This window comes from Triticum aestivum, chromosome 5A, assembly GCF_018294505.1.
Source record: "Triticum aestivum cultivar Chinese Spring chromosome 5A, IWGSC CS RefSeq v2.1, whole genome shotgun sequence".
NCBI lineage: Eukaryota > Viridiplantae > Streptophyta > Magnoliopsida > Poales > Poaceae > Triticum > Triticum aestivum.
This window is the reverse complement of record NC_057806.1, coordinates 28,649,828-28,664,922: the sequence shown is the minus strand read 5'-3', so window position 1 is coordinate 28,664,922 and position 15,095 is coordinate 28,649,828. Positions and strand designations below refer to the sequence as shown.

Genomic DNA, 15,095 nt, shown 5'->3' with positions numbered 1-15,095 from the left:
GAGAAGAACCAAATAATATTCATAGATAATCTTGTTCATAAACCCACAATTCGTTTGGATCTCGGCAAACACATCGCAAAAGAATATTACATCGAATAGATCTCCAAGAACATCGAGGAGAACTTTGTATTGAGAATCAAAGAGAGAGAAGAAGCCATCTAGCTAATAACTATGGACGTGAAGTTCTGTGGTAAACTACTCATGCTTCATCGGAGAGGCTATGGTGTTGATGTAGAAGCCTTCTGTGATCGATTCCCCCGCTGGCAGATCGCCGAAAAAGGCCCCAAGATGGGATCTCACGGGTACAGAAGGTTGCGGCGGTGGAAAAGTGGTTTCATGGCTCTCTGCGATCGATCTAGGGTATAAGAGTATATATATAGGCGAAAAAAGTATGTCGATGGAGCTACATGGGGCCCACGAGGGTGGGGGCGCGCCTACCCCCCCCCCCCTCCTTGGCGCGCCCTCCTGCCTCGTGGTCGCCTCGCGGAGTTCCAGACTTCCACTCCAAGTCTCCTGGTTTGCTTTCGGTCCAAGAAAGATCATCTCGAAGGTTTCATTCCATTTGGACTCCGTTTGGTATTCCTTTTCTGCAAAACTCTAAAATAGGCAAAAAAACAGAAACTAGCATCGGGCCTCCGGTTAATAGGTTAATCCCAAAAATAATATAATGAGCATATTAAAGCCCATTAAACATCCAAAACAGATAATATAATAGTATGAAACAATCAAAAATTATAGATACATTGGAGACGTATCAGTAGCCCACTCTATGTGATCGGAGATCCTGTGAAGTAGAAGTGGGAGACAAGTTGTTGGTCAGCGGGGAGGAGAGTATCCCTATGTTAATTATCCCACTCCGTGAAGATGCAATACTCTCCTGATCTACATGGCAGGTTGATACTTATCTTAATGTGTTCCAAGTGGCTTATTCGGGTAAGCAGAGATGTTGCCCTACAGAGCATCTCCTGAGGAACACACCTATATGAATTTGATTGTTAACGTCGCAATCTATGAGAATTGGGTGCTCTCTAATAAATTCATGAAAGGCCCTGGAGTATGACGTATACGCTCCACCCGCGGGGAAGCCTTGCGGGAGCCCAGTATCGGTCAAGAATTTGTGTGAAACTAGTCTCGCAGAAAACTTGTAGTTCAAGGCATAGTTCACTATTCAAGTTGTGACCTAGTCTAGCATAGACCTCTAAGTGGAAGTTCAAATTAACAGTCTCCACTGAGCACCGGTATATAAACAATGATTTGGAACTAAACAATGATATGTGACAATGAGACTTTGTGGGGGATTGTTTGAATTTGCTAGCGGGCTATTGGCCCAAAGCCCAACTAAAATTCTAAAATTCTCTTGGCCCATTCATGCACACATGTGAGTGGTGTGAGTGAGACTAAAGTTTAGTTCCACGCCATAAGTTGAGAGAGAGTTGCACCTCTTTATAAGGTGAGCTCTTTTATCACTTGTATGAGCATGAGAAGAGGAGACCTACACGCGCACTGCTTCTCCTCGCTCGCCTCGCCACGCCACGCCTCATCACGATGCGACGCGACGCGCCGCGGGTTGCGGGAATGAGCCGGACCGAGGACAAAGCTATGCATGTATTATATATTTTTCCTGCTCGAGAATAATTAATAAGTCATTAGTTAATAATTAATGGACGCATTAATTACTCAGCCGTTTCCGATCCTTTTGGATTAGGGGGCTGTTACTGGGACGTGGGGTTTTCTCCACGACCTACCCGGTCCGCATTATATAGTAAGGCAGACGTCTACCTAGCTGCAGCCGCATCGTATGGTTTCGCACCACTGTTCCAGAGCATTGCGCCGCCACGCAAGACTTCTCCATCCCTCCTTCTGGCGTGAACTGCGAGAAGGGACAACAGGCCTCCGGAACCCCGCCTCTCGTGATCCTGTACGGAAGAGGGGCGATCAGGTTTTTGGGGAGCGCACTCGCGCAACTACTGGCAGCGGCGACTACGCCAATGACGACTTCTTCCCCGACCTCGGCAACCTCATCCTCGACGACATGGGTGACAACATCAATGTCGGCGGTGTTGCTCCTGCTGCATCGTATGTGATTCTTTCCTTCTTGTTTGAAATCGTGGTAGAATTCATATTTCTAGAATGTGTTGTAGATATGATCTGTTCATCTATTATACTAGTTCGCATGATTAGTTTAATCTCTGCTAGTGCTTTCATAATTTATCTTCTGTTTATTTGAATTAAATCTTGTAGTACTTTTCTCATATTTTCAACATCATATAGGTTTCCAATTTCCCAATTTCTCAAATCCATCCAGTAGATCAGTATTTTCCTTAGCCACAAATAAACCTGACGACCCTCTATCCGGTGAAAACCAGTGCAGATCGATCCTTGACGATTGCATCAGCATGAGACGACCACGAGGCGAACTAGCCACAGCGGACAAGATCACGCCCGGCCCGATCACGGGAGGGCAGGCTCTCGCACGCGGATCCCCGGCCGACACCTCGACACGCCCGTCCAGCAGCAGCGCTCCTTCGGCATCAACAGGGGACACCTTGTCGCATCTACTCCAACAATGATGTCCACGCGCCGCAGAGACGGCTATGCGTGGAGCCCTTCTCGGCTGCGAAGCAGATCGAACAGCAACCCTCGCGTGGACCAGGTGTGGCGAGCCTGCCGCGGATCAGAGGCAGATACACACACGTGCAGATCTTCATCAACAGGTGCAGACGCATGCGATCCATGGACTTGGGCAAGAGACTTCAGCTGCCTTCGATCTAGACGACCGAGGTGCAACACGGCGAGCGGCCAGCTTCAGGATCCATGCAAGGTTAGGCCTCATGCACATGTAGGAGTTCATGACGTTCCCGTGCAGCTAGCACCACATGCATGAGCATATATGCATCGATAGACTTCAGCACCAGTCTCTACATCAAGCCCTTCGAGCCTTCGTTGACCTGCGACAGGCACGCATCTCCAGCCTCGGTTGTGACACGTTGTCGACCATCGGGCCACTGAGCCGGCAAACTGCACCGAGCGACTGAACAATCTGCGCTGCATCAAGCCGAACTACACCGGGCTGAACCACGACATCAAGTTGTATGACCATAACAGACTACGAGTCAAGATCAACGTCAAGCACGAGAAGCGACAACAGCGCCAACTACACGCCAAGCCAGTGTGGAAAAAGACTGCAAATTCTTCATCGACTTCTCCGGCGTGACATGACATCGACACATCATCGCCACGAGGGACGCCTTCAAGCGACATCATCGTCGACACGCCGCTGCAACGCCATTGCCGACACTTCATCGTCAAGGTCTTCATCAACCTGGTCTTCACCAACATCTTCGTCAACACGCCGCTGCCTCGTCCACAAGATGGACACCTAGCGTCCTCTGACAGACTTTTCTGCAAGACACGACTTCGACGACGGCAATGACCGCGTCATCCATGACAGATGACTGCATCGACACAGCATCACTACAGTGATAACCTTACACGACCACACGGTTCTGGCAAAATCGATGTGTGCTCGATGGGCTTCCTCCAGTCTTGGCAAAACCGGTGGACTCATCACCGACGGCACCCTCTGACATCCGCAAGGTGCATTTTCCACGTCTGCAGCTCCGTCATAGCGCATTTTTTTGCGCCTCCGGCTTTGTGCGGCTTCATCATCCACGACGACCACACCATATCGACCACGGCTACATCACCATGATCGGCTACCTCGACATTAATGGCTACATCTATAGCAACTCATCGGCAATAACTCTAGTCAACAACGTCCACGTCGTCACTAGCGTCCACCCCACTCCCGCTATGACTGCGGGAGGGAATAGGGCGAGTCAAGGGAGGCACCAGAAGGGGATGCAGTCACCGCCCTAAGTGTCGACCCATCAGAGATGCGGTTGATGATGGCACAGCGAAGAAGAGGACGAAAGCGCAAGGCTTCAAATTCAGTCATAATCATCTGGTTCACTCCCGCTACGACAGAGGGGGAATGTTAGAAGTATATTGTTTTTGAGATAGAGATAAGAGTTAGAGATACAATATATTAAATCATGTATGACTTGACCTCTACTCCAAGTCTCTCTTCCTTACATGTACTTCTATATATACCCTACACAAGGGTCAGATCAATACAACGAATATTATCATCTTATAATTTTCTACACTAATTAGCATGCATTGCCAATCACGCGGGAGCATCCTCCACATGCAAATGGTAAGTAGCAAAGCATTGCAATGATCACGTGGTTCACACCTTATCCACTGTCTCCACTCTCCAGCGATCACGTGCACTCTTTCTCCCTAGAGTTGCGTATCTTTTTTCATGCACAAGAAACATAGTGTTTGATGGAAAATATATTTTATGAAACTTATAGGAGTCAAAAGGCATCTACAAATGAAAAACACGTAAGTTTACTAATTACGTCTTTTACATCATTGCGGGATTTTCATTTCATGTAATGGAGCAAATGCAAGGAGGAACATATTGACCAGGTTGAAGGCAGTATACTTAAACAACGCCTCCTACTTCCTTTGAAGTTTTTCTAATTCCCTTCCCAGATTCAGAAAATCACAACTCGCCTCAGTTTTCTGTTCATAACCAAACGGTAGAAGAGCCAGAAAACGGTGAGGCAACACCTGCTTGGGACGGCAGTGATTGTAAGACAATAAGTTTTGGGGAACCAGCACAACCCTCTAGGGGTGGCTTATCTCATTATATATAATGGTTGTGTTACAATACGTACATAAGTACAGAAGCTATACATAGTCTAACACCCTCCCTTAATCTTAGCCACTTTCTAAAGAACTGAGAAGGGTAAGATTGCACCTACAAGCCTCAAACTGTGGCAGCGGTAAAGGCTTAGTGAAGATGTCTGCAAGTTGATCCTTAGATGAGATAAACTTGATCTGGAGTTGCTTCTGCGATACACGTTCCCGTACAAAGTGATAGTCAACTTCAATGTGTTTCGTTCGGGCATGAAATACTGGATTTGCAGAAAGGTATGTAGCACCGATGTTATCACACCAAAGAATAGGAGGCTATGGTTGAGACAAACCCAACTCCTGAAGCAAAGACTGCACCCAAATAATCTCTGCAGTAGTATTAGCCACAGCCTTGTACTCAGCTTCAGTACTGCTACGTGACACAGTAGCCTGTTTCCGAGCACTCCAGGCGATCAAATTAGAGCCAAAGAATACTGCATACCCCCCCGCTGGATCGCCTGTCATCTGGGCTACCAGCCCAATCTGCATCAGAGAAGGCCGAAAGGACCCGAGAGGAAGTCGGCCGAATATGCATACCAAATGTCAGGGTGAACTGAACATAACGAAGAATGCGTTTAACAGCAGCCCAATGAGTATCTCTGGGAGCCTGAAGATACCGACAAACCCTGTTAACAGCATAAGAGATATCTGGTCTCGTGATCGTCAAGTACTGAAGTCCACCAACAATGCTCCTGTACTCTGTGGCATCCGCAGGAGACCAAAGCTCACCATCAACAGCTGTTATCTTGTCGGTAGACGACATGGGTGTGGTGGTCGGTTTGCACTTCAGCATGCCAGCTTTTTGTAACAACTCCAAGGAGTACTTCTTCTGCGTAAGGACAAGACCAGTAGCACGAGAAGTGACCTCAACTCCAAGAAAGTAGTGAAGCTTCCCAAGATCTTTGACCGCAAAATCAGCATCAAGAGAGCAGACAAGAGCATTAGCAGCATACTGAGAAGAGCTGATAAGGATAATATCATCGACATATACCAAAAGGTACATAGTGACTTCTGGCTTCTGTAGAAGAAATAATGAAGTGTCAGCAGTGGACGGCACAAACCCATGAGCACGAAGGGCAGAGGCAAGGCGGGCATGCCAGGCACGAGGAGCTTGCTTCAAACCATATAGTGCTTTGGAAAGACGACAGATATAGTCAGGACGATCAGGATCAGAGAAACCAGGCGGCTGTTTCATATAAACCTCTTCCTCCAAAAATCCATGTAGAAAAGCATTCTGCACATCAAGTTGACGAAGTGACCAACCACGAGAAACAGCAATGGAGAGAAGAAGCCGAATAGTGGTAGGCTTGACGACAGGACTGAAGGTGTCCTCATAGTCAAGACCATGACGCTGCCGAAAACCGCGAGCAACAAGTCGCGCTTTGTAACGCTCAATAGATCCATCCGAATGCTTCTTCACTTTGAATACCCATTTTGAGTCAATAACATTTACCCGTGGTGGTGGAGGAACGAGAGTCCATGTCTTGTTACGAAGAAGAGAATGAAACTCCTGCTCCATAGCCTCTCGCCAATGTGGAATGCGCAGGGCAGCCTGATATGAGCGAGGCTCAGAAGATGGATCCGCAACAGCAGCAGCCAAACAAGCAGCCAACCAAGCAACCGTACCATCCTTACGTTCCTTAGGTTTGAAAATGCCACTGTGACTGCGTGTATGTGGTCGGGACACAGGAACCACCGAGGTCGACGGAGCAGCCTGCAACGGGCTGGAGGACGGCGACGTTGACGAGTCAGCCGGTGACGAGGAGCCAGTCACGGTAGCCTCGGACTCGGTCGACGAAGAAGGCCGGCCCACCGGCGAAACCGGCAGAGCAGACGAAGCAGCTGGCGACTCCGGCATCACAGACCGGGCCGTTGGCGAGCTCGGCATAGTGGGTCGTGGCGCGGCCGGTGTCGCGGGCCGATCCGCGGATGAAGGCGACGTGAGGACCCAAGCCGCGGGCGAAGACGGCGTGACGGGCCGAGCCGCAGGCGAAGACGGCGTGACGGGTCGAGCCGCGGGCGACTCGGCGGCCGCTGGCGAAAAAGGCCGAGCCGCTGGAAACTCGGCGATCGCTGGCGTAGCGGACCGAGCAGTGGAGATGCTCGGCGCGACGGGCTCGTCGGGTGACCATGCATGAGCACGCGAATCGACGCCATGCAACATAGGGCGATCGACGTGCCCACCAGAAGACGACGATGATGATGGTGAATCCTCCAATAGCTCCAAACGAGCTCCACGTCCGGTTCCTGCACCATGGTTAGGTAACAGCAAAGGAGAGTATGCAACATCATCAAATTGGTCAGAAGCAACAGAGGATGAAGGCAGGGATGGTGGTTCGACAGTAGACACAGGAAGGTTGGCAAAGGGAAAAACATGCTCATCAAACACGACGTCCCGAAATATATAGACACGATTAGTGGGAACATGAAGACATTTGTAACCTTTATGAAGAGAGCTATAGCCAAGAAAAACACACTTCTTAGAACGAAACTCAAGCTTGCGCTTGTTATATGGACGAAGATGCGGCCAGCAAGCACACCCAAATACCTTGAGAAAGGTATAATCAGGTTGTTCATTAAGGAGAACCTCAATGGGAGTCTTCATGTTTAAAACACGAGTAGGAGTACGGTTGATGAGAAAGCATGCAGTGGTGAAAGCATCACTCCAAAACCGAAACGGAACAGATGCATGGGCCAAAAGAGTAAGACCAGCTTCAACAATATGACGATGCTTACGTTCGACTGAACCATTCTGTTGATGTGTATGTGGACATGCTAAACGATGAGCTATCCCAAGCGACTGAAAGAAAGAGTTGAGGTTGCGATACTCGCCCCCCAATCCGACTGGACATGAACAATTTTGTGCTTGAGAAGACGTTCAACATGTTTTTGAAACTGAACAAAAATATCAAACACATCAGATTTGCGTTTAATAAGGTAAAGCCAGGTAAAGCGACTATAAGCATCAACGAAATTGATATAGTAATTATGACCACTGACAGAAGTCTGAGCAGGACCCCATACATCTGAAAACACAAGTTCTAAAGGATGTTTCACCTCACGACTGGACTCCGAAAAAGGAAGTTGATGACTCTTCCCCTGCTGACAAGCATCACACACTGCTACATCTTTATTACTAGACAAACTAGGAAGCTCATGACGACGCAAAATATGACGGACAATAGGTGTGGCCGGGTGACCAAGACGAGCATGCCACTGTGACGGAGAGACCCGAACTCCACTGAAAACGCGAGCGACGCCAGGATGCTCCAGACGGTAGAGGCCCTGGCACAACCGCCCACTAAGAAGAATGTCCCTCGTGCCCCGATCCTTAATAAAAAGATCAAAAGGATGAAATTCACAAAGCACATTATTATCACGTGTGAGTTTAGGAACTGAAAGAAGATTACGGGTCACAGATGGAACTCGAAGAACATTGCGAAGCTGAAGATTCCTATTGGCATGTCTAGTGAGAAGAGATGCTTGACCAATATGAGAGATGTGCATACCTGCTCCATTGGCGGTGTGGATCTTGTCGGAGCCATGATAGGGTTCACGAGTGTGAAGCTTCCTCATCTCGCTGGTCAGATGCTCTGTCGCCCAGAGTCCATGTACCAGTGTGGATCGATGGAGTAGGACTGAGTGTGTCCCTGTTGCTTCTGCGGCGCGGGACGATCAGCCATGGCGACCTGACGGGCATTGTTGCGTGTATCTTTGCCGTCATTGCCAAGACCAAGGAAGCTTTGCTGGAAGCGCTTATGACACTTGGAGGCCCAGTGCCCATCGCGGCCACAAAGCTGACACACACGTGGACCGCCAGCCCCCGGTAAGGTCGCAGTAGGTGGGGGGGCCGAGGCGGGCGACGGTGGCAGCCCCAAGGGAGACCGGGGTGATGAAGAAGAGCAGCCACCCTTGGTGGCGGCGTTGGCCGAGAGGGAGCCAGTGCCCCTGGTGCGGCGAGTCTCGACCCGTTGCTCAGTGAGAAGGAGCCGAGAGAAAACCTCGTGTGCCAGCATGGGTGTCGAGTTGCCCCGCTCGTTGATGATCTCGACTAAGGCATCATACTCCTCATCAAGACCATTGACAATAAACGAGTTGAACTCGGAGTCGGTGAGGGGCTGTCAAATGGAGGCCAATGTGTCGGTGAGGCCCTTGACCTTGTTGTAGAACTCAGTGGCAGTGGAGTCAAGCTTCTGACACTCTCCAAGCTGACGACGGAGTGCAGAGACACGAGCCTGGGACTGCGCTGCAAAGGTGCACTCAAGGATGGTCTAGGCCTCATGAGACGTCTTCGCGAAGACAACAAGGCCGGCAACTGCCGGCGAGAGCGACCCCTGGATGGAGGAGAGGTTCGCCTGGTCCTGCCCCGTCCAGACGCGATGGGCCGGTTTGTAGACCGGACCGTGCACGCTGTCTACCAACGCGGGTGGGCAGGGAAGCGATCCGTCGACGTAGCCTAGCAGGTAGTGACTCCCCAAGAGCGGGAGAACCTGCGCACGCCAGAAGATGTAGTTGTCGGCGGAGAGCTTGATGGTGATGAGATGACCGAAGTGAAACGGCGGCGGCGAAGACGATCCCATCGAGGAGGCTGCCTGGGGTGCAAACACCATGGAGGCAGCCAGAGGCACCGAAGCCGATGCGGGAGGAGGCGGGACCGCAGCCAGGGCGGGCGCCGCAAAGCTCGCGGCCGGTTCGGACGCCGCAAGGCTGGCGGTCGGGGCGGACGCCGCCAACCCCGCCAGCGGGGCGGTGTGATCCGCTTGCGGCAGGAGCGGCGAGACGACGCCTGCGGAGTCCGCAGCGGACGGCGGCGCCGCGGTGTGGACTACGAGGTCACGCCCAAGCGAGGGCGCCGGCGGCGTGGAGAAGACGGAGCCGATGCTCCTTGTCCCGATCGGAGCCGGAACGGAGACGGCATCGAGCGGGAGGTTGAGCAGAGCCGCAAGAGAGGCCGGGAGGAAGCCCGCAGCAGTGGAACCGGTGGTGGCGGCGCTCGACATGGCGGCGTCGCGATCGGTGGCGCGGCGGCTGCGGTGAAGGCGGCGGCGGCTGCGGCGGCGGTGCGGGTATTAGGGTTTAGAAGCGGAAGCGATCGTAACCTAGCGTGATACCATGTAAGACAATAAGTTTTGGGGAACCAGCACAACCCTCTAGGGATGGCTTATCTCATTATATATAATGGTTGTGTTACAATACGTAGATAAGTACAGAAGCTATACATAGTCTAACAGTGATGGGCGGCGTTTGCTGGTGTGGGCGGAGGAACATCTGCCACAAGGGGTCCCTCCCCTCCGCCGGCACGAATAGCGCCCAGTTGACTGACGCCTCCACCATGCCACACACCGCCGCCATGACCTGCCGGTACACGAAGAAGAAGCTCCGCACGGTCGCCTACATGGACTGGAAAAAGCCTACAGGCAGGGCGAAGCTATGTACAGCTAGCCGGTGTCACTGGCACCGGGTACAATATGCACTTGCTTAATATAATCCATTGATTTAGTGTGTAGGTCATTAATTGTTTGACATGTAGGCATGTGTTCTTTCATATGGACATCGGGTAATTTCCAGACTGGATCCGCCCTACAGCAGCTCGATCTTGTGGGGATCCTCGCCTTCCGGCGCCTCCGGACATGGTACAGCCTCGTGGCCATCTCTTGCGCCCTTAGCCCGCCTTTGGGGTTCACCTCGAAGCCGATGACACACGGCACCGGCTTCTTGATGTCTCTCGTGGTGTTCGCGGCGTGCAGCAGGGATCGATCTGGATAGGAGACAGAAGGAAGAGTCAGTGCCTTCAGGCACGGCCGTATCACGTGCTAGCTCTAGAGCCGCAGGAGATCGTCCTGGTCCATCAGCCGTAGGTCCTCGATCAACCAGCTTCTAGATCTGCTCCAGTATCATCGGCCGCCGCCACCCACTCCTTCGATTGGATCCGGTTGCTCAGGCAGGTGAGAACCTAAGAGACACATACGACCAGGATTAAAGAATCTGGTGGATATTGAAGGCCGCCTCGTTCTCCCAGTTGTGGTAGCTGGTCTTGGGCTCCGGCACGACCAAGGTCTTGAGGGCGTGCAGCTGCACGACACTGTCGTACGTAAGCATGGGATTGCCGGGGAGGTTGGGCTCTCGGAAGCCGAGGGAGAGGGCGGGCGAGGCGCAGGAGGAGGCGGGCCTCGCTGGCATGCACACCAATGCATCGCCATGCGGTACTCCTCGAGGTGCTCCTTAGTGATCCGATGAGGACGGCCAGCAGCAACAACGGCTACGATGAGGGCGCGAGAGGAGTCGACCATCCCGTGGTCGGAGCCCGGGCTGAGCTCCTGGAGAGCTGAGTGGGCGGAGGAGGTGCCGGCGACAACGGCTGCACGATGGGCGAAGAAGATTGAGAAAGATTCGTCGTGCGCATAGGGCAGGGTGACTTTTTTAGCTGAACAGGTACGATGCGGAGGACAGAATTTTCGTCCGCCTCCACAAATTGCTAAACCTACTTTTCATGAGGCCATTAGTTATAATTGACGATTAGATGTGAATCACTGGGCCTAATCGTGAGGCTCTAAGTGCTTTGTTTTACTCTGTGTACATTAGGCGAGGTGCGCTTAGGAAAGAGAAAAGTCCGCTTGTTTAATAGTAGTAGAGATACATGTTGGGGAACGTAGTAATTTCAAAAAAATTCCTACGCACACGCAAGATCATGATGATGCATAGCAACGAGAGGGGAGAGTGTTGTCCACGTACCCTCGTAGACCGAAAGCGGAAGCGTTAGCACAACGCGTTTGATGTAGTCGTATGTCTTTATGATCCGACCGATCAAGTACCGAACGCACGGCACCTTCGAGTTCAGCACATGTTCAGCCTGATGACGTCCCTCGAACTCCGATCCAGCCGAGTGTTGAGGGAGAGTTTCATCAGCACGACGGCGTGGTGACGATGTTGATGTTCTACCGACGCAGGGCTTCGCCTAAGCACTGCTACAATATTATCGAGGTGGACTATGGTGGAGGGGGGCACCGCACACGGCTAAAAGATCAAACAGATCAATTGCTGTGTCTCTGGGATGCCCCCCTGCCCCTGTATATAAAGGAGCAAGCGGGGTGCGGCCGGCCAAGGGAGAGGGCACGCCAGGAGGAGTCCTACTCCCGGTAGGAGTAGGACTCCCCCCTTTTTCTTGTTGGACTAGGAGAGAGAGGGGAAAGAGGTGGAGGAGAAGAAGGAAGGTGGGGGCGCCGCCCCCCCCTCTCCTTGTCCTATTCGGACTAGGGGGAGGGGGCGCGGCCCTTGCCCTGGCCGCCTCCTCTCTTTTTCACTAAGGCCCACTAAGGCACATTATGTCCCCGGGGGGTTCCGGTATGTAACGTCCCGAGACCGATGTGTCAGGTGTCCTCCAGTTATTCGTTGTTGTTGTATTGTCTTTGCTTGCGTGTCATGCTTTGTATATCATGTCATTATGTGCATTTCATTTGCATACATGTTCGTCTCATGCATCCAAGCATTTTCCCTGTTGTCCGTTTTGTAATCGGCGCTCCTATGTCATTCGGTGTCTCTTTCTACCTCTTTTCGTGTGCGGGTTTTAAAACGTTTTCGGATTGGACCTAGACTTGTCATGCGGCCTTGGTTTACTATCGGTAGACCGCCTGTCAAGTTTCATGCCATTTGGATTTCATTTGATACTCCAACGGTTAACCGATGGACCGAAAAGGCCTCGTGTGTGTTGCAGCCCAACACCCTCTCTAGCTGGCCCAAAACCCACCTAAACCTGTTCTATCATCTCGGTCGTTCGATCACGATCGCGTGGCCACAAAACGCACCTCATTTGAACTCTCCTAGCTCCCTCTACCTATAAATATGTGTCCCTCCCAGATTTTTCGCGCAGATGGAACCCTAACTTCCTCCTCCGCGCCGGACAATGTCCACCGCCACCGCCACCTCACTCCGATGAATCGGAGCTCGCCACGTCATCCCCGCCGCCGCCGCTATCCAATCCGGAGCCGCCACCTCACCTCCCCACTCCCCACTTCATCGCGCCACCCGCCGGCCCAGATCCGGCCCGCGCGGGGCCGAATCGGGCCAGATCCCGTGCCTCCGCCTGCCTGTCACCTCTCCGGCGCCCAGCTGCCGCCCTTCACCTGCGCCGCGGCCTCGCAGTACGCCGGCGCCGACCACCGCGCTCGCCAGAACCGGTCCTTGCCGGAAGCTCCCCACCGCAGCGCGCCCGCTTCGCTCGTCGCCTGCCTCGCCGGCGCCCGGTCGTCGCCCGCCGCCACCACACTGCTCTGCGCGCCGCGCCCCGGTCCTCGCGTGCACCACCGCGCCTCGTCGGAGCTTGCTCTTCGCCGGAGTCCTACAGCGCCGCCGCCATGGATCGGGAGGAGCCCGATCCAACCGTTTCCGCCGCTCGGCTCCGTTGACCTCCTCCTGGGTCGACCTCGCCATGGCCCGGTGTCTCCCTCCTCGTGGCCCAGATCTGTCCCCGCCGGCCCACTTCCCCGGCCCGTTGTATTTTTTTGCGAGGGTAAAATTTCACTAAGTCCCCGAAATTTCCAAATTCATATGCCCAAGTTCATCATGTCATAACTTTGCATTTGTAGCTTCGTTTTGCGCGTGTAGCATATCAAAATGTTTGTCTCGACAAGTAAATCATTTCATCTCATTGCATCATTTTCATTTGAGCTCATCTTAATGCCCGAAATGATATTGGAAGAGGGCTATGTGAGTAATTTGTCAGATCTGTTTCAGCAAATGGCATTTTGTCATTTTTGCCATGATTAATGTGTGCATGCTATGATCCTGAGATCTACATGTGTTTTGTTATATGCCATGCCATCTTTACAGAGGTGCTTACCACGTATTTTTATGATATGTGTGGTGACTAGCACAAGCTTGCAAAGTAGCATACTCGGTAATGCTGATTTCAGGGACTTAGAATTTCACTAAGTCTTTGTCCTGATTTTGTCGTTATGCCATATGTTCATGTTGTTTTCTAGTGATCCGTGCCTCTTTTGAGGATGATCAGTAGGGATGTTTTGTTAATATTGTGGTGCTCTATCCATTAATGTATTTGTTTGCATTTATGGAGCACCCTAGCTTGAGTCAATCGAGCTCTACTTTTACTATTTCGTGAATCCTGGCAGATTGTTGACTTGTTAGCGATTTTGCCGAGGATGTTGCTATTGATCCGTGCATGCTATGATGTTGTTCTTGCCATGTCTAGCTTCTATGCCATGTATTCTTGATGGGTGTATGCTTAGTTTGTCATGCCATGCTCTGTAGTGAGTGCCTCGAGCTCGTAAACATGCCTACTCGTTAACTGATTTGCATGCTCTAGTTTTTTTCTAAGTCTGAAATCTGATTATGTTTTTGCCATATTCACATGCTTGCAATTGTATTTTCTGATCCCTTTTGGCTCAAGGTCACTAAGGGACTTTTGTTAAGTGCTTTGAGTAGCTTCATGCCATGCCTTGCCTTGCCATGTCAAGTTCCTGTAGCTTGTAGTTTTAATGCTCTAAAGTGTGATTCCTGATGATAAATTCCAGACTTGTGTTAATTTCACTAACTCTGTAACCTGTTATCATTTGCACTTTTGTCATGCTTGTTTGAACATGTTAATGGATGAATTAGCCGTAGCTCAGTGTTCATCTTTTGTCAAGCATCTGGAGTGGACCCCTGCCATGTATTTTGTTGCCATGTTTGAGTGCAGTAGCTTATTTATCTTGATGCATTTAGTTGGTCACTTGCTGATTATCGCAGCCGGTGCCATATTTGTTTTGCTTGCCATTTCCAAACCGTGCATCCGATTCCGGTGATCTTTATATCGATTTCAACCGAAATCACCTCCTCTTTACAGTGGCACTCTTGGATTTTGAAGTTGAGGCAGGTTCAATCATTCCTTTGCAAATCATGCATATGCACCGTATACCGCATCCTGCATATCATACCATGTTCATGTGTGGTTTGTTTACTATGTTGTGTGCTTCTTTCCGGTGTTGCTTCTTCGGGTTGGTTCCGGTAATGTCGCGTTTGTGAGGACCTGTTCGTCTACGTCCGTTTGTCTTCTTCATGGACTCGTTCTTCTTCCTTGCGGAATTTCAGGCAAGATGACCATACCCTCGAAATCACTTCTATCTTTGCTTGCTAGTTGCTCGCTCTATTGCTATGCCTATGATGCAATACCTACCACTTGCTTATCATGCCTCCCATATTGTTGAACCAAGCCTCTAACCCATCTTGTCCTAGCAAACCGTTGTTTGGCTATGTTACCGAGCCCCTCTTATAGCGTTGTTAGTTGCAGGTGAAGATTGAAATTTGTTCCTTGTTGGAACATGGAGATGTTGTTC

At 51.2% G+C, this 15,095-nt stretch overlaps 1 pseudogene; it reads right to left on the bottom strand.

Annotated features, from left to right (window-relative positions):
* Positions 1-11,123, bottom strand: part of LOC123101166 (nematode resistance protein-like HSPRO1) — a 33,153-nt pseudogene extending 22,030 nt beyond the window's left edge.
* Between the last annotated feature and the right edge of the window lie 3,972 nt (positions 11,124-15,095).